This window comes from Eubalaena glacialis, chromosome 11 (assembly GCF_028564815.1).
Source record: "Eubalaena glacialis isolate mEubGla1 chromosome 11, mEubGla1.1.hap2.+ XY, whole genome shotgun sequence".
Taxonomy (NCBI): domain Eukaryota; kingdom Metazoa; phylum Chordata; class Mammalia; order Artiodactyla; family Balaenidae; genus Eubalaena; species Eubalaena glacialis.
The window spans coordinates 49,602,832-49,628,290 of NC_083726.1; the positions used below are offsets into that span (position 1 = coordinate 49,602,832).

At 39.0% G+C, this 25,459-nt stretch overlaps 1 protein-coding gene across 4 annotated transcripts in view; it reads right to left on the bottom strand.

Moving 5' to 3' along the window:
• RAP1B (RAP1B, member of RAS oncogene family) overlaps positions 1-25,087 on the bottom strand; it is a 46,202-nt gene extending 21,115 nt beyond the window's left edge. For 2 of the 4 annotated variants that reach the window (XM_061206596.1, XM_061206592.1), the window contains exon 1: positions 24,905-25,087. The gene's annotated coding sequence lies outside the window, so the exon portion shown is untranslated. Of the gene's footprint in view, positions 1-17,160; positions 17,330-24,895 lie in introns of all 4 variants that reach the window. The other 2 variants (XM_061206594.1, XM_061206595.1) reach the window with 2 other exon arrangements.
• Between the last annotated feature and the right edge of the window lie 372 nt (positions 25,088-25,459).

The following is a 25,459-nucleotide window of genomic DNA, read 5'->3' on the forward strand; positions in this document are numbered from 1 at the left end:
GAGATAAATAACTTTATTCTCAATTTCCAGGTTCCTTTGTCTGTAAAATGAGGAAATAAGGGAAAGTGAAGTATTGAGCAGAGGTGTCTTACTCAGCCAGGTAGGCATGTAAATGCCTCAAGCAGCAAGGTGTTAATATTAGGGAATGGTGTGGATTGCGGCCAAATAGAGTGAATGCTTATACAGCTAAAGCCTTTCAAATCCTAAAAACTGTGAATATTGTGAAAACCAACAAATCTATTTGAGTTATGGAGATTTGGACACCAGTTTTTTACTTCTGGACTGGATTAACTCTAAGGTCCCTTTCAATTCCAAAATGCATTGTTACATCAAGTTTTGAAGAATTATACACAGATATAATTTTTGAAGTATCCTAATGTTATATTCCCTCTTCTTAATATAAAAAAACGATACACAGTTGACCCTCAAACAACATGGGTTTGAACCATGTGGGATCCACTTATACATGAATTTTTAAAAATAAATACGTACTACACAATTGGAGGTTGGTTGACTCCTTGGATGCTCAGGGCTGACTGTAAAGTTATACTTGAATTTTCGACTGCATGTGGATCGGTCCACCTAACCCTCGTGTTGTTCAAGGGTCAATTGTAAAATTCTATGTTTGTAATAAAATTTAATGATAATGTAAATATTCTTTTCCTAACTTCATAATGCAGGTTTAATATTATATAGACATTTTAGAATTATCATCTTTCAAATATAATATAGATAAAACTAAATAAAAAGACTGGAAACAATAAGGACAATCTCCCTATTCATAGGCTGTCCTATGGGAAAATCCGTCAACAACTACTGGGCATTCAACCAAGGCAAGATGCAAACGCCTTCTACATTTTCTTCTTCCTTCTGGCATGCTAGTCCAAGATGCTTTGTGCAGTTAAGCTTTCTTTCAAAGTAATTTAAGATTAGGGCATGGGCATGAGATTCTCCCTCAGGAAATATACTTCTCTTCAACTATCACCCCAAATGAAGAGATTGGTTGTATAGGGGATTATACATACTGATTATGGGGATTAAGACTGGGAAGTAAAATATAAAAAGGAAAAAGTGGTTGTAAAGGAAAAGTCTATATACAAAATATGCAAAAAATGTGGAGTGGGGACCAAATGTCACAAGGCTGACCCATAAAACATTGAATAATAGATTCTAATTAAAGACTGCTTTAATTCTATCCAGGACAAAATATAATACACCATCAAACCAAAGGAATTAAGGAAACTTTCGTTATATTAATCCAGTAACAAAATTTGTATCCACAAGGTTACCTTGAAAATGCTTGAAATCAAGATTATCTTGAAAAGCAAATACAATGATTCTTTTTTTTAAATGATGGACCTATGTTTCAGCAACACAAAGCAATCCTATATTTTAAGCAAAACAAATAATCAACTGATATTTTTAGAGACATTCCTTAACCAACTGTGGCTAATTCATTATCAATAAATAAAGAAGCCATTTGGCTAAGTTTGAGGACCAAACTTAGTTTTTCCTTATACCATAAAAGTAAAAATTATACTACCTTTGTAGTCCAGGGTGGTAAAACATGGATTCTAGAAATAAGAAGACCTAGAACTGGCCACCTATGCAATTTACAAGTGACCTGTCACTTATTTCTAGGCTTGTGTTTTTTTGTGTAAAATATGGACAATGATAATACCAATTTCACAGAGTTGATGGGCAGATTAAATAAGAACATATATTATCTATAAAAGCCTTAAGTGTTAGTTATTACCATCATCAACCAGATGCAGAGTGGCCATTATTTATTTATTTTGGTGTTCCCTATTTGGTCTAGAAATGTTTGTTGAATAAAAGAATGACTATCTAAAGACTAATAATTCGTTTCCAGCAAAGGAAAGAACTACTTAGATTTTTAAAAGACCACTAACAAGTTACTTTTTTAGGTAAATTGCCATTTAAGTTCATCAGTTATTGACAGATGTCATGAATTCCAATGGAATTCTTGACATTAAAAAAAAATGAGGGGGGCTTCCCTGGTGGCGCAGTGGTTGAGAATCTGCCTGCTAATGCAGGGGACACGGGTTCGAGCCCTGGTCTGGGAAGATCCCACATGCCGCGAAGCAACTGGGCCCGTGAGCCACAATTACTGAGCCTGCGCATCTGGAGCCTGTGCTCCGCAACAAGAGAGGCCACGATAGTGAGAGGCCCGCGCACCGCGATGAAGAGTGGCCCCCGCTTGCCGCAACTAGAGAAAGCCCTCGCACAGAAACGAAGACCCAACACAGCCAAAAATAAATGAATAAATAAAATTTAAAAAATTAAAAAAAAAAAAATGAGGGGGACTTCCCTGGTGGCACAGTGGTTAAGAATCCGCCTGCTAATGCAGGGGACACGGGTTTGAGCCCTGGTCCAGGAAGATCCCACATGCCGCAGAGCAACTAAGCCCGTGCGCCACCACTGCTGAGCCTGCGCTCCAGAGCCCGCGAGCCACAACTACTGAGCCCGCGAGCCACCACTACCAAAGCCCGCGCGCCTAGAACCCATGCTCCGCAACAAGAGAAGCCACCACAATGAGAAGCCCGCGCTCTGCAACAAAGAGTAGCCCCCGTTAGCCACAACCAGAGAAAGCCTGAGTGTAGCAACGAAGACCCGATGCAGCCACAAATAATAAAATAAATAAATTAATAATAATAAAAAAGAGAAGACTTAAAAAAAAAAAAAAAATGAGGGGACTTCCCTGGAGTTCCAGTGGTTAAGACTCCACACTTCCACTGCAGGGGGCATGGGTTTGATCCCTGGTTGGGGAACGAAGATCCCGCATGCAGTGCAACTTGGCCAAAAAAATAAATAAAGAAAAAAAGAAAAGGAAAAGAGAGAAGGGGAGGGGAGGAGAAGAAAGAATATATGAGATGCTTTGGGCATATAAAAAAAATATCTTTTTTAATATTAGTTTCTTATATTTGCCCTGCAGGAATTGTAATTTCAGTAGAAAAGAAAATGCTCTGGGCTTCCCTGGTGGTGCAGTGGTTGGGAGTCTCCCTGCCAGTGCGGGGGGACATGGGTTCGGGCCCTGGTCCGGGAGGATCCCACATGCCGCGGAGCAGCTGAAGCCCAGGGCCTACAGCCCGTGCTCCGCAACAGGAGAGGCCACCGCGATGAGAGGCCTGCGCACCGCAATGAAAGAGTGGCCCCCACTCACCGCAGCTAGGGAGAGCCCGTGCGCAGCAACGAAGACCCAAAGCAGCCAGGAATCAAAAAAAAAAAAGAAAAAGGCTCTACAGCAGGAATAGTATTAAAACCAACAACTTTTGGGTTCCAGAGACACCTACTCTCAACCCCATAATCTGACTTATTCTTTATTATTATTTTTAATCTGACTTATTCTTTAAATCAGTCTCATTAATAAATGTAAAAAATAGATAATAAGAATCAATACTTAAAAAGTAATCAGCGACATCTCATAGTTCCTTTCCATTAAAATTCTCTAAATAGCTACAGTCAAATTAAGATTCTCCCAAAACATTGGTAACTCTAGCAATTTTCCTATCCTCAAGTTGTTTAGCTACGACCCCCCTTTCATACCCCCCCAGTTTGAAATTCTGTGATCTTAAATTATAAATAAAGGGCTAAGTAAAAACACTTAACTACTGGTTCCTGAAGTCAAGTGACACTACTTCTCCCACTGAACACCTTCTGAGGAGATGACACTTGATTTCTCCTTTCCGCCTCCAACTCCCGAAGTAGTATTTTAGCAGCTAAAGAGGATTACTGTGCTCTCTTCTCACTCCTAAATAAAATTAACTAATTCAAATGTTAAAAGAAACTGGACTAATCTTTTGGACACAATGACAGTGTTCAAAACTTCTGAGCAGATTAAAAAATTATTTTTTGGAGGAAAAATTAAGAGGTCCAAACATTACCTCACACCCTCTTTTAAAAATGTTTCCAATCTTACTAACTTAAATTCTGCCAAGGTCTTCTCTGTGAACTACATTTCTAAATCTAGTCGAGCATAGAATTTGTAGACTGTCAAACTGTTTTACAGCATTTTCTCTATTCTGACCATATTTATAACACCTCATGGAGGAAAAAAATTCTTCCTTTGCCCTTTTCATGGACTAATATTGCCAGTAAATGAAGCTTATTCCAACATATACTATGACACGCAATTTAAAGTCATGCTTCCAGTTTTATTATTGGACTTTTCACTGTAGTTACCTTTCAAAGTTCAGTACTTGATCACACCTCTGAGAGTATATATTAACTACAGTATAAAAATTTATCAGTAATCTGACAACTGCAGAAGAACCATATAAAGAAATCTTAATAGATTTCTCAGTCAACAATACGTGAGCAAGGTAGTTAAGTGACAAAAAAACGGAGATCCCAAAAATGTTTCAAAATCAGGCAAGAAGAAATAATGGGGGCTCAAGATCACCATATTAGTTTCTATCAGATCCCTGCAAACAGGTTGGATTTGGAGGGATCTGACAGATTCCTCTCCCCTGCTCCCCAGCTCCTTGGACATGTCCTAAAAATTAACCTGTCAGTTTTTCTCCTCTTGTCAGATCTAGCTGTAAATTCTATAGGCATACATAATAACTCAAAATCTGCTGTATCTTCCGAACTGAATTTAGGTAACACAAGTATGGACATTAACTTTATTATTTGCTATATATCTTAGAATCTGATACACACACACACACACTCACTCACTCACTCACACGGAGGCCTTAGTTAACTGTATTTTAAATTGAAAAAACAAACAAACAAATGGTAAAATAGGAAAATATAACAACAGTTAAGAGCACAGGACTTCCCTGGTGGCGCAGTGGTTAAGAATCCACCTGCCAACACAGGGGACATGGGTTCGAGCCCTGGTCTGGGAAGATCCCACATGCCGTGGAGCAACTAAGCCCGTGTGCCGCAACTACTGAGCCCACATGCCACAACTACTGAAGCCCGCGCGCCTAGAGCCCATGCTCCTCAACGAGAAGCCACCACAATGAGAAGCCTGTGCAGTGCAATGAAGAGTAGCCCCCGCTCGCTGCAACTAGAGAAAGCCAGCACGCAGCAACAAAGACCCAACGCAGCCAAAAATAAATACATTAAAAAAAAAAAAAAAAGAGCATAGACTTTAGATCTGATTTCCTGAATCAGAATGCTGGTTCTAACACATATTAGCTAAGTGACCTTGGTCATGTTATTTTAACCTCTCTGTGCCTCATTTCCTCATTTGAAAATGGGAAAAAACAGTACTTCTTAAAATTAGAAAAATTTCAAATAAAATAAATTATTCCATGCAAAATGCTTAACACAATGAGTAACACATAATAAGCAGTCAGTAAATGGTACTTGAAAATTTTTTTATCCTATCTAGCTGTCTACAGTGCTTAAAACTTGAAGCACCTAAAAGACTTCAAAAGCATACTATACTATACTACAGAAAATTGTATACCCTGAGTTGTCATTTGTCTCTCTTCTCCACCCCATTACCAAGTCTGATACATTCTACCCTGATGTCTCTGAAATCAACTCCATTCTCTCCACTCCATTACCTCATAAGAGCTCTCATTTCTCATGTGGAAAAAAGGGGGATACAGGATGCAAATATGAAGGGAAAATGTTAACTTATTATACACTTGAATATCCATGAACAGATCAGAGATGTTAGTTTTAACTGTGAAGACAAAGAGGTAGGGCATTCCAGAAATTTGAGAAAAAACAAATATGACAGCTATATTTCAGTGGCTTTTACATCCCAGAAGATGCTTTGTAAGTATGGAACTTTAAAATGTTTATAGTGTTTGTACTGTGTTAGCTCGCAATCAAGACAATTTTACAGAACAAAATGCTATGGGTGCAGAGAAGAGAACTGTCTGCCTGTAAGGATATATCAGGCAAGGTTTCACTAAGTGGATATTTAAGCCAGACCAGTGGATATTTTAAGGGAATAGGGAGGTTCACTGAGAGGTAAGGGCATTCCAGGAAAAAGGACTAGCATGAGAGAATTCATTACATCATGAGTACATGGGGAAGGGGGTTAGGTACAAGAGGAAGGGGAGCCTTGACCTGCATTCTATAAGAAACTGAGAAACAAAGTTTGCAAGCTGGGAAATGATATGAACATATCTGTGTTTTAGAAAGAATACAGAAGCAGAGTATTAGTTTCCTGAACTCTGGGAATTCAGTAGAGTTTACTGCAGGTAAGAGATGGTGACCTAAGTCAGGGTAGTGGCAGAAGGAATGAAGAGAAAGGATATTTGAGAAATTTCTAAGTCAGAATCAAGAGAACATGGGGACAGACAACACTGGGTGAGGAAAGGAAGATGAGATGCAGCATGATCAAACAGATGGATAGTGACACCATTAAACCAGATAGGGAACCTAAGAGGAACACACTTGGTTTAGTAGGTATCTTTTATTTTTTGGAATAGTTCTCAAAGACAGTGGAGGAAAAACTGACAATAGTATGGACATGGCAGTAGCATCTTTTATTCTTAAAGCGATTAGAAAGAAGATGCTCAATGCCTGTGTTCAAAAGGCTTCAGGTACAGAACGGACACTGATTTGTTTAGGAAGATTATAAATGCACCATGTGTAATTTGTTTCACTCAATATTTCTGGTGTATTAATTTGCAATATACAATTTATTTAGACGATTACAAATCTCAATTTAAGGTTTTATAATTTTAGTTGTAAGCCTTTATCTAATGAACTTTGATGGAGTCTTTTGCCAGTTTACGAGAAAAAGAAACATGAACAGAAAAAATTAGCACTGTACAAAACCAAAAATCTTTCTAGGCTTAATGAGCTTCTCAGTGTAAAATACTCAGTGACTAGCTTGTATTGTATGTACAATAAACCATAACATATAAAAATCACTTGCCTAGACTGTGTCTTTGGACTTGGTCCTTGGTCCTTTTCCGCTTTATCTTAAGCCTTCTGTAAACAGGGCAGAAGTAAGCACCTTACATCCTATTTCTGATTTCTCTAGGAATAAATAGATACTACGGCTATGGTGACACCACTGCCAGTGTTTACTCAACATTCTTTTAAGGTCTAGTCTAAAAATAAAACGTACCTATTAAAAATCAACAAAAACTACTACAAGCAAAGAAATGCAGATTTCCTCCTTCTCTTGTGAAAAGGACACCATTCTTTTTCGACTTTAATCTAAATGTTCCCATTTTCTTGTGTTCTCAAGTCTTTTCATCACCCAAATCTGACCTTTACATTTCTATACAGGAATATAATGTTGGATACACTTGCTTTAAAGGCTCAAGTAATTTTTCTACAACAATGTGGTCCACGATATAAGCTGGCAAGTCTCACAAGGTGGCAAAAAAAAGAACCATAAAAAGCTAAAGTAACAAAAGGACTCTATTCACATTCTTAAAACAAGAAAGATAATGAAAGGATAACAACCAAGCAAACCATCCCAGAAGAGCCTATTTTAGCCAACAGATTAATCAAATTAAGGACATCTTTTTGGTATAAGTATCAATATTTTTAATGGCTCCTTTTCATCAATACTACCAGGCACAGGGCATGTCTCAGAATAGTTTATGTCCCACAATGGCTCAACTGCTGACCAAATTTGTAAGAATTTTTAGTAGCCACTTTAAGTTATATACCTGCTATTAGAGAGATCTCAGCCATGGTGTTCTCTGATTTACGTAACACGAACACATACAAAAGCTAACTGCAACACAGGAATGACTAGGCACACACTACCCTAGATGTTTCCTTACAAACACCGTCTCTGTTAATCTGTGATCAAAGCTTAAACCGCTTTAAGAGGAAAATTTCAAGCTGCCGAGGACTTTGCTATATCTAATAAAGTACATTTAAATAAAGCATTAATCATCTGACAGATGATACAATTTTTTTTTTTAATTTATTTATTTTATTTTTGGCTGCGTTGGGTCTTTGTTTCTGTGCGAGGGCTTTCTCCAGTTGCGGCGAGCGGGGGCCACTCTTCATCGCGGTGCACGGGCCTCTCACTGTCGCGGCCTCTCCCTTTGCGGAGCACAGGCTCCAGACGCGCAGGCTCAGTAGTTGTGGCTCACGGGCCTAGTTGCTCCGCGGCATGTGGGATCTTTCCAGACCAGGGCTCGAACCCGTGTCCCCTGCATTGGCAGGCAGATTCTCAACCACTGCGCCACCAGGGAAGCCCGATACAATTTTTAATTAAGAAATTTAGTAGCACCACCTTCTGATAAGGACACCATGATGTCATACACAAATATATTCCTAATTAATCAAATGCACTTTTGTATTTTCATTTGAATATTAAAGAACGTCTATCCAAAATAAATAATATTCAGAAACTTAAGAAATAAAAGCCCAAGTGTCCCACCACCCCTCTCCCACTAAGCCAACTGTCTAGTTACCAGGCATTTATTAAACTGTGCTAACACAGTGATAAGCAAAAAAGATAGCCACATCAAAGTGAAATCAGCGTGACCAACAGTCCTGATCTTAGCATTCAGTCTTATGTCCCAAGAAGTCCTCAGTCCTGAGAAAAACAAGGTGGCTGGTCGTCTTTTGTGGAATACATATTGATAGGAATTTGCTTCCTCTCATGTTTCATAATTTTAACCATGTGGAACTGTGAAGGCTTAGAAAACATCTTGCAGGGACTTCCCTGGTGGTGCAGCAGTTAAGACTCCATGCTCCCAGTGCGGGGGGCCTGGGGTTCGATCCCTGGCCAGGGAACTAGATCCCACATGCATGCCGCAACTAAGAGTTCACATGCCACACCTAAGGAGCCCGCCTGCCACAACTAAGGAGCCAGCGAGCCTCAACTAAGGAGCCTGCCTGCCGCAACTAAGACCCAGCACAACCAAATAAATAAATAAATAAAAACATCTTCCCAGCAATCAATATAAAAAAAAAAAAAAACCTTGCAAATGTACTACAAGCTTATTTTTTTTCACAACGTGATCATACTCTTCTCTGAAATAAAACATGGACATTAAAAACCAAACTGTGTACATCACTTAGTGTAAGAGCAAAGTTTGAGTGTGTATGGTAACAAACAATATTTGTATAGCCTTTACAATTTACAATGTATTTTGACAAAACTTTTCTCATTTGGATAAAAATCCAAGGAATCTGTCATGAAGGAACACTGTCCCTTGCTTAATTAGAAAAGTATAGCTTTCATAGAATTAGTATCTGAATATGCATTAAATGCAAGTGATCACAAGGGTTACAAAAATGAACAAAACATACTTGCTCTCAAGAAGCTCACAATTTTGTAAGAAAGGTGAGACAAAAATCATGGAAAATATCATGAGAAAAACAAAAATACTATGGAAATTCAGAAAAAGGTCAGGAACAGATTTATGAAGAAGATGGCAAATGACTAAAAGTTACAGCATGAAAGACAACATACCAGGGAAAAGAGAAGTGAGAGTAAAGGCACAGAAGGCAGCAAAATATAGGAATATGATTAGACTACAACAGAAAGCATGGTCTGAGTGGACCTCAAGGTACAAAGGGACAGGAAAAAAAAAATAGCAAGAGAGTCTACAGTTAGGATAATGAAGATCTCTGAGTATTAGTCAAGAGATTTGACTCATTTTGTAATGAACAGTACTGGATATTTTGAAGAAAAACATACCAATATTGAGAAAAACTAAAGCTACTTTTTAAATAAAAGGAGTTCTAACAGAAATCTGGACAATACATCTAGAAAAGTTAAGCATTTTATTAAATATGATTAATATGTGGCCTTTTAAAATGCATGGATTGATTTGCAAGAAAAACCTATAATAAAATGAAAACCATAATTAAGAGGTCAGAAACAATATGCTGCATAGAGGAAAGAAGTTGCAAGAGACTGGCAGAAGATAGTTAAGACAACTGGTAATTTGTTTTATCCCACAACGCCATACGAACACTAAGTACCTACTATGTGCAGGCAGTACAGATACTAGATAGACACATCTTAAGCCCCCCCCCTTTTAATAACAGGACGTTAACTTTGATACCACAGCATCTGATATCTAAAGCATACTGAGATTACTTTTAGTTAACACCACTACCACAGAACATGGCACTTAGAGTATTTGCCTAAGATCTCACTTGTACTGACAAATGAGGCAGATGTATGGGCCAGGCCATATTTTTCCTCAAAAAGCTGCTTTGGATATGCCTAAAGCATAAAAAATACTCAGTTAAGGCTTAAATATTTCATGGCCAGAGATCTATGTACAATGTTAATTGCTGCATAACCAACACTTAACACAGTGCCTGGAATACAGAAGGCAATTATTTGTTGAATGAATCAAAACCAGTTTCTTGCCCTACAGCAGGGGTTGGCTAATTCCAGCCCACAGGCTAAACTTCACCATGTCTGTTTTTTGTAAATAATGTTTTGTTGGAACACAGCCATACAACTGCATACTGTCTATGGTTACTCCTACTAACACAGCAGAGTTGAGTGGTTGTGACAGAGAATACGTGGTCCACAAAGCCTAAAATATTTATTAACCGGCCCTTTACAGAAAGTTTGCTGATATGCCCTGGAAGAGATAAGGATAGATCTTGTCCATTAATTCACTGGTGGCAAATGGGTTTTAGCTCAAACAGCAACTCAAAATATTAATGGCTACCTGGAGTGCAGTGTTAATAACGATTCTGGACTCAAAGGGAAAGAGTACAGTTCTCAATTATCAATGTCTACTATGGTTTAGGGAAAGAAGAAACAGGACTGTAACTAAAAAACATTTAAAAATTTCTGCTGTAGAATATTTCACATAGTTAGCATGTTGTCTGATAGTTTTACAAAGATGAATTAGTTAGCTGCAAAATAATATGCAAAAACCTCAACAACAACAACAAAAACCTTGAAAGGAATCACTGAGGATGGTCCACCTGAATGCTTAAGGCTGTATCAAAAACAATTTTGGTTCTGGCATAGTTGATGTTGCTCTATTTTACAACATTCAACAGGCGCCTTATACACTTAGTCAACAGATTCAGCTGTCAAGGCCATTTGTGAGGATGATAAAACAGTGTTATTAGGGGAACCTAATGTAAGACCCCAACATATCCCAAAACTCCATCAAGTTTTACAGATAAAACTGAAAAGGGCATCTTGGGTAAAGCACATTCTTACATTTGGAGCTAAATCTGATCTATTGAATCTGCTCACTTTGATTTTGGAAGTAGTTAACATAATAAACAGCTTAACATTAAAGCATTCGTGCCACTAGGGCTCTGCAAAGTTTCCTTTCAGATTTGTTTTAGAAAAATCCTTTGTTTCTTGGTCCTATGTCAAGTACTTGCACCCTAGCTACCAAGGGAGCTGAAAAACCTACCATTTTCATTTTCTATAAAGCAAGGTTATACACCAAGACTCATTTAGGTCTGTGTCTTTTCAGACACTGATGAGTCTCTCTAAAGATAAATGTAAACACACACATCTGTATGTCCATATAATAAGACATTTTTCATCAGATATTATGTTTCTGTTAGATGTAGCCTGGCCCATGTGGGCCACACCCTGGCATGATAGGAAGTTACGGAGCCATGCATAGGGTATTTGAGGAGGTGGCAAAACAAAGTCACTGATGGGAATGGTGGGAGGGGACATTTCAAGGTCAGATTAAATTTAAATCTGAAGACCCAGAAGCCTGGGAGAAATTAAGTGACATCAGAGCAGTAGTTTCTCTGATTATCGTAGGGAGTGTGTGTGTGTGTGTGTGTGTGTGTAAGTTTTAAAAAGCACCTCTGGAAGACTCTTAACACCTCCCTTCCTCCTTAAGACCCTAAGACCTATATCCCTAGCAAAGAAAGATCAGGGTCTATCAGAGCCCATATTATTAGTCTTCTTTGATTCCAAGTAAGTGTCCCCTAATTTAGCACAGAAAAGGAAGGTCTCTGTGTTCCTCAGGTCTCCAGAAATCAGTATTTTAAATAATCCTCAGTCATTTAAATAATCCACTCTTAACGTCTTAGCTCCCACATGTCACAGAAAAAAAGAGACGCCACCACTGCAAAGGGATAAGAAGGTTAACCAGATGTTTTACTATGTTCCTAGTGAAGCCACATTTTCTCCAAGTCTCCTGAATTTGTGATTCCAGAATTTAACACTTACACCGAAGGTGCTCAATAATGTTTGCTGAATAGGTTGCAGAATGAGATGATTACATCAACCACAGAGATATCCCCATTAGTTAGGGAAAATATGTGCTTTCATGCATTTTAAGAAATCAGAAGTGAGGCTCTTTACTACCAGCAGACAGACCAGAATTCGAGTTAAGGGTAAGGACTCCAGAACAAACCACACCCACTTTTATGACTGGAAGAATGCCACAAATATTTCTTTTAATATAGATACTCAGATTTTATAATACACCACCCTCCACAAGGATGGGGGAACATTTTAAAAACAATTTTACAGTCTATTTCAACACAAGGTTGAATTCAGAAATAAACAGAATTAGTCTTTCATGAGAGAAGGAACAAATGACTACAAAAATTTTTTTATTTCATTTTACTGTTACCTTCCTAAGATTAAGACAAAGCTTAATATGACTGCCCCCAAATGCATCTGAAACCATAATAAGAATGCCATAATTTCAGATTGTGGGTTTATAATCTGCATGACATTCTAAATGAAATTTCAAGACCAGGACATTCCTAATGGAAAATCCCCTAGTAAATGTGCCACAAGCTCAGAGGAGAAAAATTAACCAACTAACAAAAAACAGTGGAAGCACAGGTACTTCCCATAGTTTTCTCTAATAATTTTAACATATTAATCTAAGCAGCAGTTTATGTTAGCTAATGCCCACACTGGCTTGTGCAGCTAGTCGTCTTATAAAGTTGTTTTAGACTAATGTAACAGTTCTTCCTTTTATACTCTAGCCTCTTCAGTTTATTCAAAGAGGCACTTAGTACCCAGTATAATAAAGACCACTTAGAAAAATAAAAGGCACGCTACACTTTGTAAGCCATAAATAATGCTTACATTTGGCTTTTCCATACATTATTCCACTTACTTGCATAATTATTAGGTCAGTAAGCACTTTTATTTTTTATAAAGTAGCTTTGAAACATGCCTATCTTGGCAATTCTATAAGATACAAGTCAATATACAAAAATAGCACACACATGTCTTCATTCTTGGACATTAATATACACCAAATGAATGGATAAAGACAATGAGGACTGAATCTGGGTGTTAATTAGGTTGCAAGAATAAAGAGAGCACATGGGGAAAACACAGAAAGTGAGCAGGCACTTCTTATAATCAATCCTGAGTTTCAAAGTAGCATCTTCAAATATTTACTTCTTTCCTTGTCAATACCAAGTGATTCCATCAAGGATGTTAAAACAGATTACATTAGTCTACAATATTCCTATTCTAACCTTCTCTTGCGCTCTTATCTCACAATTAAATGTATTATATAATTCTTACAAATCTATCAACTGGGAGACAAACTGCAGGGTTTAAGACTTTAAAAACTGATAAAGAAGAAATCGCATCTAAAGTATGAGCTCTCAAGCATTACACTTTTTTTTAACATTTACTATTTTCCAGGCACCTATATACACTGATGAATCTCCACTACTTCCAAACATTTAACTGGACTCTAAGGAATTAGGTGGTTCTCCCATACCTGTAAAGACTCATCGCCCTCAGTAGTGCCTTCCACCCTGAGTCTGTCAAAAAGAATTCCTTGGCAGAAACTGTTTCTAAGCTAATTGCCTCAAACTAACATTTTCAGACCCTGATGTCCTCCCCAAAGACACAAAGTAATAAAGAGTAAAGCCTTTCCAACTATTTCAGACCCATTTCTCACAGAAATTCTGAAATCAGAAAATCTCTGAAATCTGCAAGTTTAATTTAGCAGCAAAACCTGACCTAACATAAATTTTTTACACAGCAAAACTTCACCCAAGCACTGATGTGCGGCTATTTATAGTTTTTATTTATCCCATTAAGTGTAACTATTCATATTTCACTTTAGAAATATTAAGTGCTTGATTACTCTTACTAAAATTCAAAATAAATCTTTCCAAAAAGTTCTGAATTCCAAAATACCTGGCACCAAGGGTTATAGGTAAGGTATTACGGACCTATAATCCATTTCACAAACATCTACTAGAGCAAAATACTCCCTTAAACATACTCTGCACTTTTCAATTTCTAAATTGTCTACCCTGATTCACTGTTAGTCTAAAACTTACGTACCCTTTTAATATCATGTACAGATCCCACCTCATTTTTAATGTCTTCTTGGACTACAAAAGCCTGAAGGTTTTCACTTCTTCCTTTGATTCTATAAGCACTCATCTATATCACTCATTTGGGTATTACTATTATTTTGAACTATTTACATTTCATGATGATTAAATTTTCATGTCTTTGCTAAGAACCTTTTGTGCATAACTACTCAATTTAATCATAACATACAGCAACTGAGATCAACCAGCTCCAATTATAGGCAGTCAGATGAACGACTCCTCGAGACAGATGCCCTAAGTAATGAGGGATTATAGTTGGAAATAAATGTAACACTTAAAAAAATTAGTGTAAGAAGTAGCCTATGATGGGAATTGATAAGGACAAAGCACCGAAGTTTTCATGTATTCTTTCAATTAAGATAAAACAAATTTGAGCACTTACTATGTGTGCCAATTACCATTTGAGACTGTGTTGGACAAGTGACATGGTGTTCCTTCCCTCTTGAAACAAACATTTTAGAGGGGAAGAGAGGCTAGATGAATAAATAAATATAATTATTTGGTAAGAACTGTGAAGGTAATAAAGAGGGGATATTCCTTTATATAAGGTGATCAGGAAAAACTCTGTAGATGAGACATCTGAACTGAGATGTAAGGTTCAGACTAAGGCAGAACTGCAGACAACTGAAGAAAGAGCATGACAGACAGAAAGCAGTTGTAAGCACCAAAAATTCAAAAGGTGGTAAAGGGCTGGTGGGGTCAAGATCAGAAAGAAGTCCAGTATGGCTGGAGCTTAGTGAGCAATGGAAAGGAGGTAAAGTTGTGAAGTAAGCAAGAACTGGACCTGGTTTTTATTTTAAGCCACTGGGGTAGGAAATTGGGACTGGAGAGTATTACATGATCTGGTTTACATTTTTAAAAGATGACTTTGTCTTCTGGGTGAAGACTGAGGAATGGCAACAAGTTAGGAAGTTCCTGTAGCAGTCCAGGCAAGAGATGACTGCGGCTTTAAACAAGGGTGATATCACAGCAACACAGGACTTTAGACCTCAAAAATACCTTAACAACAATTAATCAAACTTTGTCTACATAAAGGTAAGTTCTAAGAGAGGAGTTAATTTGTTCTAGGCTTCATGGCCAGTGCCAGAGGGAACTGAAGCCTAGATCACCCAGGTCAAAGTTACCACTATTAAACCATGCTACTTAAACAGCATAGAATCAAACTACTCAAAACTAGCACATCAGGACTTCCCTGGCGGTCCAGTGGTTAAGACTTTGCCTTCCAATGCAGGGGGTGCGGGTTCGATCCCTGGTGGGGGAGCTAAGATCCCACATGCCTCGGAGCCAAAAAACCAAAACATAAAACAGAAGCAATATTGTAACAAATTCAAAAAAGACTTTAAAAGTGGTCCACATCAAAAAATAAATAAAGCATATTCTAAAAAAAAAAAACCAAACAAAAAATGCAAAACTAGCACATCATTTCTCAGAGTTAGCCCTCATGCTCAATGGAATCAGTTAAAACTTATGAGAAAAAGTGAAATAAGTAAGTGTCCAATCCGAGCACCTGAAGGTTCAGAGAAAAGTGCATAAAGGCTGTTGGGAGTAAAAACAGCAAAAGTACTCTCAACTCACACTGCATAATTATGAAACTTCTACTCTAATACCATCATCTCTGACAGATAATATCGATTTATCCTCTACATAGGACCCACTGGTGGACAAGACGTATCAATCACTAAAGCACCGCAAGTGCTTTTCAAAGTAGAGTTTATCATTTTTGCTCAACCAGAACTCTAAAGTGAATAGCAGTAACAGCAGCCCTGCTCATTAGAAAGAGAACCTCTTAATCACCATCTTCACTCTCTTTTCTGTTCTACTTCCTGCCCTTCCACCTCTTCACTGACTATTATCACCATCATCACTTTCATGTAAACAATAGAAAACTTTTATAAATGCTCTTCCGCCCTTAAAAGCTTGCAAATCCTGTATTCTCTTTGTTCAACGAAGATCAAGTAAGGTGACAGGGCTCTTGGAGGAAAAAAAAGCTTAAGTATAAAAAACCTAAAATACAGGGAATTTCAACCATTTTTCAGCTAGCAACTTAAACTATATAAGCAATAGTGAGTGGCAACTTTGTGACTAATTTGGATGTCAAGGACATAAAAAATGATCTCAGTATGTTCCCTAATTCAGACAGCTGACCAGTTAATTATTTAATATAGGGAGAACTAAAGCTTCCTATTAAATGAACGCCCCCTACTGTGGGATTAGCTCATGGGGGCAGGAATTCTATAGTGCTTACTCCCTGAAGCTATCCTGAAGCTAGATTTTTACACTTATTTCTTCTCTAAACCACTCCGAATCTCTTTCTTTCTCTGATGCCAACCCTGTTCTTTCAAACAGTGGTGTTCAGACTCAATACTCTCTTTATTCACACCCATTTTATTATTTCTAGGGAAATAACTGGCACTAAATTTCCAAGAAACTGGGTGCAGTACAAACTACAACTTACGTATCTTACTTCTTTCATAACCTGAAACTCGTTACTTGAACCAAATGCAGGTTGTCCTAAAAATCCTTTAAAATTTGGAATGGTCCTAAGCCATGACTTTCATGAAAATAGTTGTTTAACAAGGATTGCTACAATTATTCTTAAATAAACATGAAAAAGAAACAACTTTCTCCCAGAAGGTAAAAACATTCTCATTTGTTTTGGAAAAGTATCTAGACAACACATCAAATTCTCAGGTCAAGGACACATTATTAAAACTAGAAGTGGGAGAAAGTACATAGCTTTACTACATGAAAGCCACTACATATCCTAAAATTGTGAAAGTCAACTATTAAAAATCTGTTTAGGGTTATATCAAAACTTGAACATATATGCAACCTATCTATGGTTGAGTAATCAGATGTACAAAACAAGTATTAAAACCAAAAATTGACTTAAAAAATAACAATTACCTAATTTCCTACTGCAATCCAAAGTTGAATGGGGGGAATTCCCTGGCGGTCCAGCGGTTAGAACTTGGTGCTTTCACTGCCAGGGCCTGGGTTCAATCCCTGGTTGGGGAACTAAGATCCCACAAGCCACGCAGCGCAGCAAGTTGAATGGACTGCTCAATGGAAAAAACTGCAAAGAAATTAAACTTAAAATGATTATATATTAATAAGAGATTCCAAGATAAAGCACATGAAAACACTGCCTCATATTTATCTATGGTTCCTATTCTTCTCTACTCCTCCAACAAAAATATGTTCAATATATTGCAAAGCATGGAAAAATGAGTAATACAAAAGAGTAAATAATAACCAAACGGACATTTGGGAATATTTTAATGGCCTTTCAGATAAATGTGGATATTCTCCTTTGATACTATACCAAAACTCAATTGGCTGAAATATATTGGAATCGGTAACCTTATCAATAAACTTTATGTTCTCTATAACATTAAGACCCATTGGTCTTGGGGGCTTCCTTGGTGGTGAAGTGGTTAAGAATCCACCTGCCAATGCAGGGGACACAAGTTCGAGTCCTGGTCCAGGAAGATCCCACATGCCGCGGAGCAACTAAGCCCGTGTGCCACAACTACTGAAGCCCGCGCGCCTAGAGCCTCTGCTCTGCAACAAGAGAGAAGCCACCGCAATGGGAGGCTCACGCACCGCAATGAAGAGTAGCACCCACTCGCTGCAACTAAAGGAAGCCCGTGCGCAGCAACAGAGACCCAACACAGCCAAAAATAAAATTAAAAAAAAAAAATGACCCATTGGTCTAGCTAGAACTTTCTTATCCTTGCATGATCTTATAATATCATGCACTGGTGACTTGGAAAATATTGGCTTACAGAGTCATGTAGATCTTCAAATATTGACATATTTCATTATACATCATTTTAAAAACCATGTCCATCAACATCACTAATATCATCAGAAAAATCTTCCAAAATTCTAATTTTCACTTGAAAACTAGAACTTTATCATTGCCCGTAAATACTGTCAATCTTTTCCTTTTAAAGATTCAGGTTCGCTTTTTGAGAAAATGTCAGTCTAACACCCAATTCTGAAAAACTTCTTCAGTTTGTCAAGCATTTTTTCAAGTAAAAATGGTGTTCATGAAAAAAGTGGCTAATTCACCTTGCAACTCAAAAATCACACAAATGCTTTCCCTAGAGGCAACCATATTTCAGTATGACAGCAGAAAAAGCGTTTTTAAGCATACTTCCTATTTTGTCACAGTACATTAAAATGATATGTACAAAGTTGAGATCTGATAATTTTTTACTTCTTCATCAAGTGCATTTAGACTTTCTTTGTTTTTTTAAACTGTGAGTGCATGGCACTGAAGGATATGTACCATGACTTCTAATACAGGGAGGTACTCTCACCTGATTTGTTCTCAGATGTCAAAAGTTTTACCCACCTTTGCTTTTGTACATTGGTACAGATGTCAACACAGTGAAAAGGCAAAGGACATCTCAGTATTATTGTAAACAGTTTTGTACTTGTAGACTCCCTCAAAATGTCTAGGCAATCCCCAGGATTCCTTGGACCATACTTTAAAAACCACTGAGCTACACAATTTATTTGTTCACAATCACAATTATTCTTCCTTACTTCTCATTCATACCTTAATAGGAATCTTAAAAATTAAGCAATCTAATCAACTTCAATTGGCACTAGCGATGCTACAGGTGAACAAAAGCTTTATATGTCATCTTTCCCACTGAGGAAGCAAAGAGGTTCGGAAAGCTTACAAACTTCGCCTAAAAACTCATTGCACTGGTATGATTACAAGCAATACTAATTTTCTTCATTATACTTTTCTGTATTCAAAACACTTTAGTGCAAAATCTCAAGTTCAACAATTTCAAGAGCAGCAGAATAACAGATGCACATGTTTATATACCTCATTACTATCCCTTGTTATTATCTGTACAGTACAGAATTCAAGATTCCTGAGGGATTCCCAAGTTTTGCTATAGTTACTGAGGAGCTTAATGATAACTTATAAATCTGAGAAGCAGCAGCTATAACTATGTTAGCATAATGTAGTCTCACTGCAATCTTACAACACGTAGGTAACAGTTGGATGCGATATGCACACCACTTTGACACCTACAAACTATTAATTAAACAAAAAGAGCTTATATTTATAGTCTTCATTCCCAGTAACTAAGAACTTTTAGAAACTCCCATCCCCTTTTTTAGAATACAGTGACTTGAAAAATATATTCTAATAAGAAGGATAAATTATAGAAAACTCAGATAATTCGAATTTTGCATAACATCTTCCATTTCCTTTCTAGAAGCTTTTGCCAAAAACTGCTATTAAATGGACAAACAGGGCTTCCCTGATGGCGCAGTGGTTAAGAATCTGCCTGCCAATGCAGGGGACAGGGGTTCGAGCCCTGGTCTGGGAAGATCCCACATGCCGCGGAGCAACTAGGCCCGTGAGCCACAACTACTGAGCCTGCGCGTCTGGAGCCTGTGCTCCACAACAAGAGAGGCCGCGATAGTGAGAGGCCCGCGCACCACGATGAAGAGTGGCCTCCACTTGCCGCAACTAGAGAAAGCCCTCGCACAGAAACGAAGACCCAACACAGCCAAAAATTAATTAATTAATTAATTAAAAAAAAAAAAGGTTAAAAAAAAAAATGGACAAACAGATTTTCTTTCATCTTCGTGCCCTTCCCACAAGGCAAAGAAGAGGAAAGCAACAGGTAAAGGTGATCCACCAATGGGGCAATTAGTTCACTGTATATTTTCAGAATAAAGTTACTTAACAAAATGCTAAATTTTAAATAGAAGAGAGAAAACTATTTTATTAAAAGTACATATTTACTGAAATAAATATTCAAGGCAACTACTGAAACACTCAGCAAGAAGCTCCGTGATGTAGCAAAAGTGACGATTTGAAGAAGTCAATAATTGAAAGTGTTCAAAATTACATATAACTGCTTTTAATGGATGCTCTCTTCCTTTAACATCTTTAGTCTGCCTGTACAACAGTTAAAAACGTTCTATCCCCACCACTGGAAAAGATTACCTAGCAAGTTATCTCACGGGATCAGAATCCAGTTTACATTTAAAAGGTCTCACTGAAATAAATAAATAAATAAATAAATAAATACGCACACACGTACAACTACAAAACAGCATAACTACAAGAGTTAAGAGTTAGGAAGCAGCCCAATATAAAATTCAAAATCAGAACGTTAGATAATTATTCTGTATAGTTAGACTAAGATTATTAATTTAAAAGTGAACACATTTCTAGTACTCGAGCACCTCATATATAATTTTAAGTGTGGTAATACTCCAGAATATTGTTCTGTATAGTAAAAACCAAATGGAAATTCTGCAATTTATGTTGTAATTTTTTTTTTTTTTTTTTTTTTTTGCCGCCGCGTGGCTTGTGGGATCTTAGTTTTCTGACCAGGGATTGAACCCCGGGCCCTCTGCGGTGAAAGTGTGGAGTCCTAACCACTGGACCACCAGGGAATTCTCCAAATATTCATTTCTTTCTTTTAAAAGTTTTAAGGTTCCTTGGAAACTGTTTAAAAATTTTGATCCACTATTGATGCAAAGAAAAATTCTTCATAAATCACTACTGAAATAATAATCAGTTGCTGTTGTAGCCTTAATTTGACTAACATTGGGAATAAACACACCAGTGTTAGGAAGTATGGAGAAGTGGTATTTCTTTTTGTTAGTGGTGTATTTTAAGAAGTGATTTTAATTTTTTAAAGGCAGCACAAAAGTTCCTGATAACCTTTCTTCTCTAAAATACAAATTCTATGACTAAAGGGATGTCTTAGAATCCAGTGATCAACTAGGTTCAAACAAAGTACAAGAGATTATACAGCAAGCCAGTCTTTACTGCAAATAGATAAATTCATCCTATTCCTTGCACTTAATGCTTCCATTGCGTTCATAACATTTCCAAAGAACTAATAAATGAAAAGACTTAAGTTCTCAAATGGTAATAAGTACCTTTAAGTACTATTGCAAAATATCTTAACACTGAAAAACATCAGGCTTTCAGCACAAGGGTAAGCCACGGTACAGACCTCCTGTGTGCTGAAAAATCTGTCCAGTGTTAACAATGAATCACTGCATCAGCCAAAATATCTGTTTCTTAACTTTTTCTAAAAGAAATCCAATTTGAAAAGGGTAACTGTAAAAACTTCAGCCTAATCTTTGACTCTAAGGGTCTCAAAAATGATAGGAGGGGGGGACTTCCCTGGTGGCCAGTGGTTAAGAATCCGCCTGCCAAGGCAGGGAACACGGGTTCGAGCCCTGGTCCGGGAAGATCCCACATGCCCAGGAGCAACTAAGCCCGTGCACCACAACTACTGAGCCTGCGCTCTAGAGCCCACGAGCCACAACTACTGAAGCCCGTGCTCTGCAACAAAAGAAGCCACCTCAATGAGAAGCCCGCGCAACGCAATGAAGAGTAGCCCCCGCTCGCCGCAACTAGAGAAAGCCCGCGTACAGCGACAAAGACCCAACACAGCCAAAAATAAATAAATAAATAGATTAAAAAAAAAAAAAAATGATAGGAGGGGGAAGAAAAATCAAGGCATAAATTTAGTCAAAACCCTATATGGTCTTACAAAGTTTAAGATCAATCTTCATCAAGATTTTCTATAGACTGAACATGTGACATTATTGCCATAATAGAAAAGACAGCTTTTGAATATTCAGTTCATAAATACTAAACTCTTCCTGGTGCCAATCAAATCTAAAACTACAGATCAATACCCACCCCTTCTTTACCAATACATAACACAGAAACACATTATTTTAAGCCTTTGGGAAAATGACGACACATGCATAGCAGTAAGACCTTGATATTCAATGATAAAACTGCCTACTTACACTTTTGGAAGAAAAATAAACGACACCTTTGCAAAATCAGTCAAATCCCATTTGTATGAGATCCAGTTTCCCTATTTAATTTCACTGCCTTAATAAATATTGATCAAATACCTACAACAGAAGTCAAAGAAAACTGAACATGGACAGTTTCTCATTCAAATTTTAGACTTTATATTTAAAACAACATGTATAATTAGTTACTATGTTATCAATCTCTGCACAGGTCTTCTACCAATCTTGAATTATACTGGAAGATACACTTGTAAGATCCAACTGTACATGGATCAAAGTTTTTTTATGATGAATTCCCTATTACACCTCGCTAGACCCTCCTTACATGGTGGCTCACTTTCCCTTTATACAGCTAAGAGAAAATACTGAAATTCCACAGTAAAGGACTGTTTTGAGGATAAAATAAAAATCAATTTGTAAAGTTAAAATGATTCCAAAACCAATGTGGAAATGCTTCTTTTTGAAGGAATACAAAGTTCTCTTCAAATATCATCTCTTTAAATGTTTATTACAATTAATCCCTAAATCTAAGTGCTAAACACTTACTATGTGCACAGGCAAGGTTCTAGTAACTAAGATACAGTAGAGAATAAAATGGACCAAGTCCCTACCCTCATGGTGTTTACATTTAACAAACTGGTATTGTCTCTGTGCAAAGAACACATCCTGTCCATGGAGTTTATAATTTAGTGGGATAACAAAAAACACATATAACGATAACAGGAGGTAGGAAGTGATACTTGTCACAGAAAGGAAGAGAGATGACTTTCATAGGGTGGGGGAGGGTGGGAGGGGACAGAAAGAGCAATCATTTTCATGAACCCATACCACAGTTTAAAATTAAGCCAGTTTATTACTGGGTTCTTCAGTTGTATTCCCATACTTGGCACATTAAAACCAAACTGGATACACGTGTTTCAAAGACTTACTTTCAGGCTTCTTCAGATAAGGGAGCTTCACAATATATTATGAATGACAAAAAGAAAATGCAAGTGAAACCACTTTCCTGTAGTGCAGAGATCAAAAGCATGGATGGGCTCAAATAAGACTATCATTCAGGGCTCTGTGTCCTTAAAGTTAATTCACCATTCTGAGTATCAACTTCCTCTCTTAAAACCTGGTAATGAAACTACCCAAATGGTTCTACACTGTTTGACTAACGTACTCACCTTTTGTGGGGTATGATGGGACGACTATCCTCTGTAAAATGTAATTCACTATAAAAATGTCGTATATTTTCCTCCAGGTTCTCTATTATGGATAGGTTACTGTCCTACAAGTCAGCAGGACCACTGACTAGTTATCTTATCTTTTCCAGGCCTCAGTTTCCTCCTCCGTAAAATCAGAGGGTGGGACTGGATGATCTAAATAGCCCTTTCCGGCCCTTAAAAAGTCCCATGACTCCATTATGACTCAAACACAATTCAAGGGTCAGCTTTTAGGAGTGATACCAGCTTTAAGTTAAATGAACGTCTACCCTTTTTATGTTACTTCTTGCTAAGCTAAGGTTTTGTTGAACAAGTCCAAATAGCATTCTAATTACAAAAAAGAGGGTTAAAAAATGAATTTACGAGTTGGAAGCTTTAAGTTTTATAAGCATGATAAATTATATTTTAGATATTTATATATTAGATGCTATGCTACTAGCAAAACAAAAATCCAATCAGTCTGAATTAATTTTAAAATATTAAAATCACAATCTTCATTTAGCGTTAACTTTCTAACCCGTTAAAAATGTGATTCCCAGTTACTGCAACACAGAACTGCTTATGTTCACACAAGAGCTGCAGGGCAAAAATGCTGTTCTGAACTAATAAAAGGGGGTGGGGGATCAGGAGAAGGGGAAGAAAATCGTCTGCTTAAACTCAGCAAGGATGATCTTTTCTCCAAAAGCCATCAGTTTGTTTGTTTTTTTTCCACAAGAAATATTCGGATGGGCCGATTCACTGTGGGTAGTTTTAAATAAGATTCACGGCGCTGACAGTCAATGTTAGGATTACACACATCGAGATGGCGAAAAAGAGAAGACAAACTTCCTGGATTTTCTCTCCCTCTGTAAGAGAAAGAGATTTTCTCTTGCTGACGAAGGGAAAGGCCCCTTTAACAGTTTTTCTCTACGCGGTGGCCGCTGCCAGACTAGGTGGGGCTCCCTCCGCTGCCTTCCTCCTGCCACTTCCCGCAACAAATGGAGCAAACCAGCCCCGTTTCAGGCAAACTTTTTCCTTGTCAGGCTCGAGCCCGCAGGGCGCCGGGGAGTGGTTTCCCCCGAACGCTCCTCGCCCCAGCTCGGGACTGGGGGAAGCTGGGTCTACGCAAAGGATAACTTTCTGGTTTCCGTTCTAACTTCCACTCACACCCGGGAGGAACAGAGGCGGCCGGCGAGGGGGATCTGGGGCGGGGGGACGAGTCTTACGGGGAGCCGGCGGGGGACCGCGGGCAGCGGGAGAGGCTGCGGCGGCCGCGAGCAGGAGGGAGCAGGCGGGTGGGGGGGGGGGGTCCTCGGGCTCTCACTTCCTCCGCCATATTTCAGACATTTGACCCCTTCCGCAAAGCGCGCTGTTCCCCCGCGACGGCGGCGGCTCCTGCCCGCCAGCCTGGGAGGCAGCGCACTCGCCGGCCGGGCCCGGGCCCTCGCACCACCTGCCGCGCTCCGAGGCCGCCGTCGCCGCCGCCTCCCCGGCCCCCTGACCGCCGCGCGCGCGCCCCGCCCGGCCCGCGCCGCACCCCACCCGCTCCCCTCTGCCGGCGCCCGGCCCCCGCCCCGTGCGGCCACCGCCGCCGCTCCCCTCAGCGGCCACGCACGCACTCTGCGAACCTCTCGCGCTGTCACCGGGTCCCCGCAGCCAGCGTCGCCTCGCGCTCCCTCCGGGTCGCTGCTACCGGCGCCACGGCGGTCCTGCCGCTACCGCCGCCGCCGCCGCTCCGGCTGGCTTACACGCCTGACTCTGGGCGAGGTTTGGCGGTGTCGCCTTGACGTCAAGCGTTCAGCCTCGCTCTCGCTTCCGCCCGCGGGCGGGGCGCGCGGGTGCGCGGCCCGGGAAGGGGCGGGGCCGAGGGGAGGGGCGAGGGGAGCCGAGGGGCGGGGCCTTCCGCGTCCCCGCAGCGCAAACCGGGAGCGCGCGGCGCCTTTCGCGGCGTTTTCTCCGCGGTGTTTTTCTGTGTCTTTTACTGCCTCTTCGGCCTCCCCTCGGCTTCCCAGATCCTAGCGGGTTACAACGGTGCGAAGAGCTTAAAAACCGTACGAATTCAAAACGTGCCTTTCATGCAAACTGTAATTCAGTCACCAACGCCACCAAACATTTGGTGCTCCCGTACTCCTTTGTGCTGGGGAAAGTGGCTGGAGAAGTAACAGCGCTCAATTTCCACACCT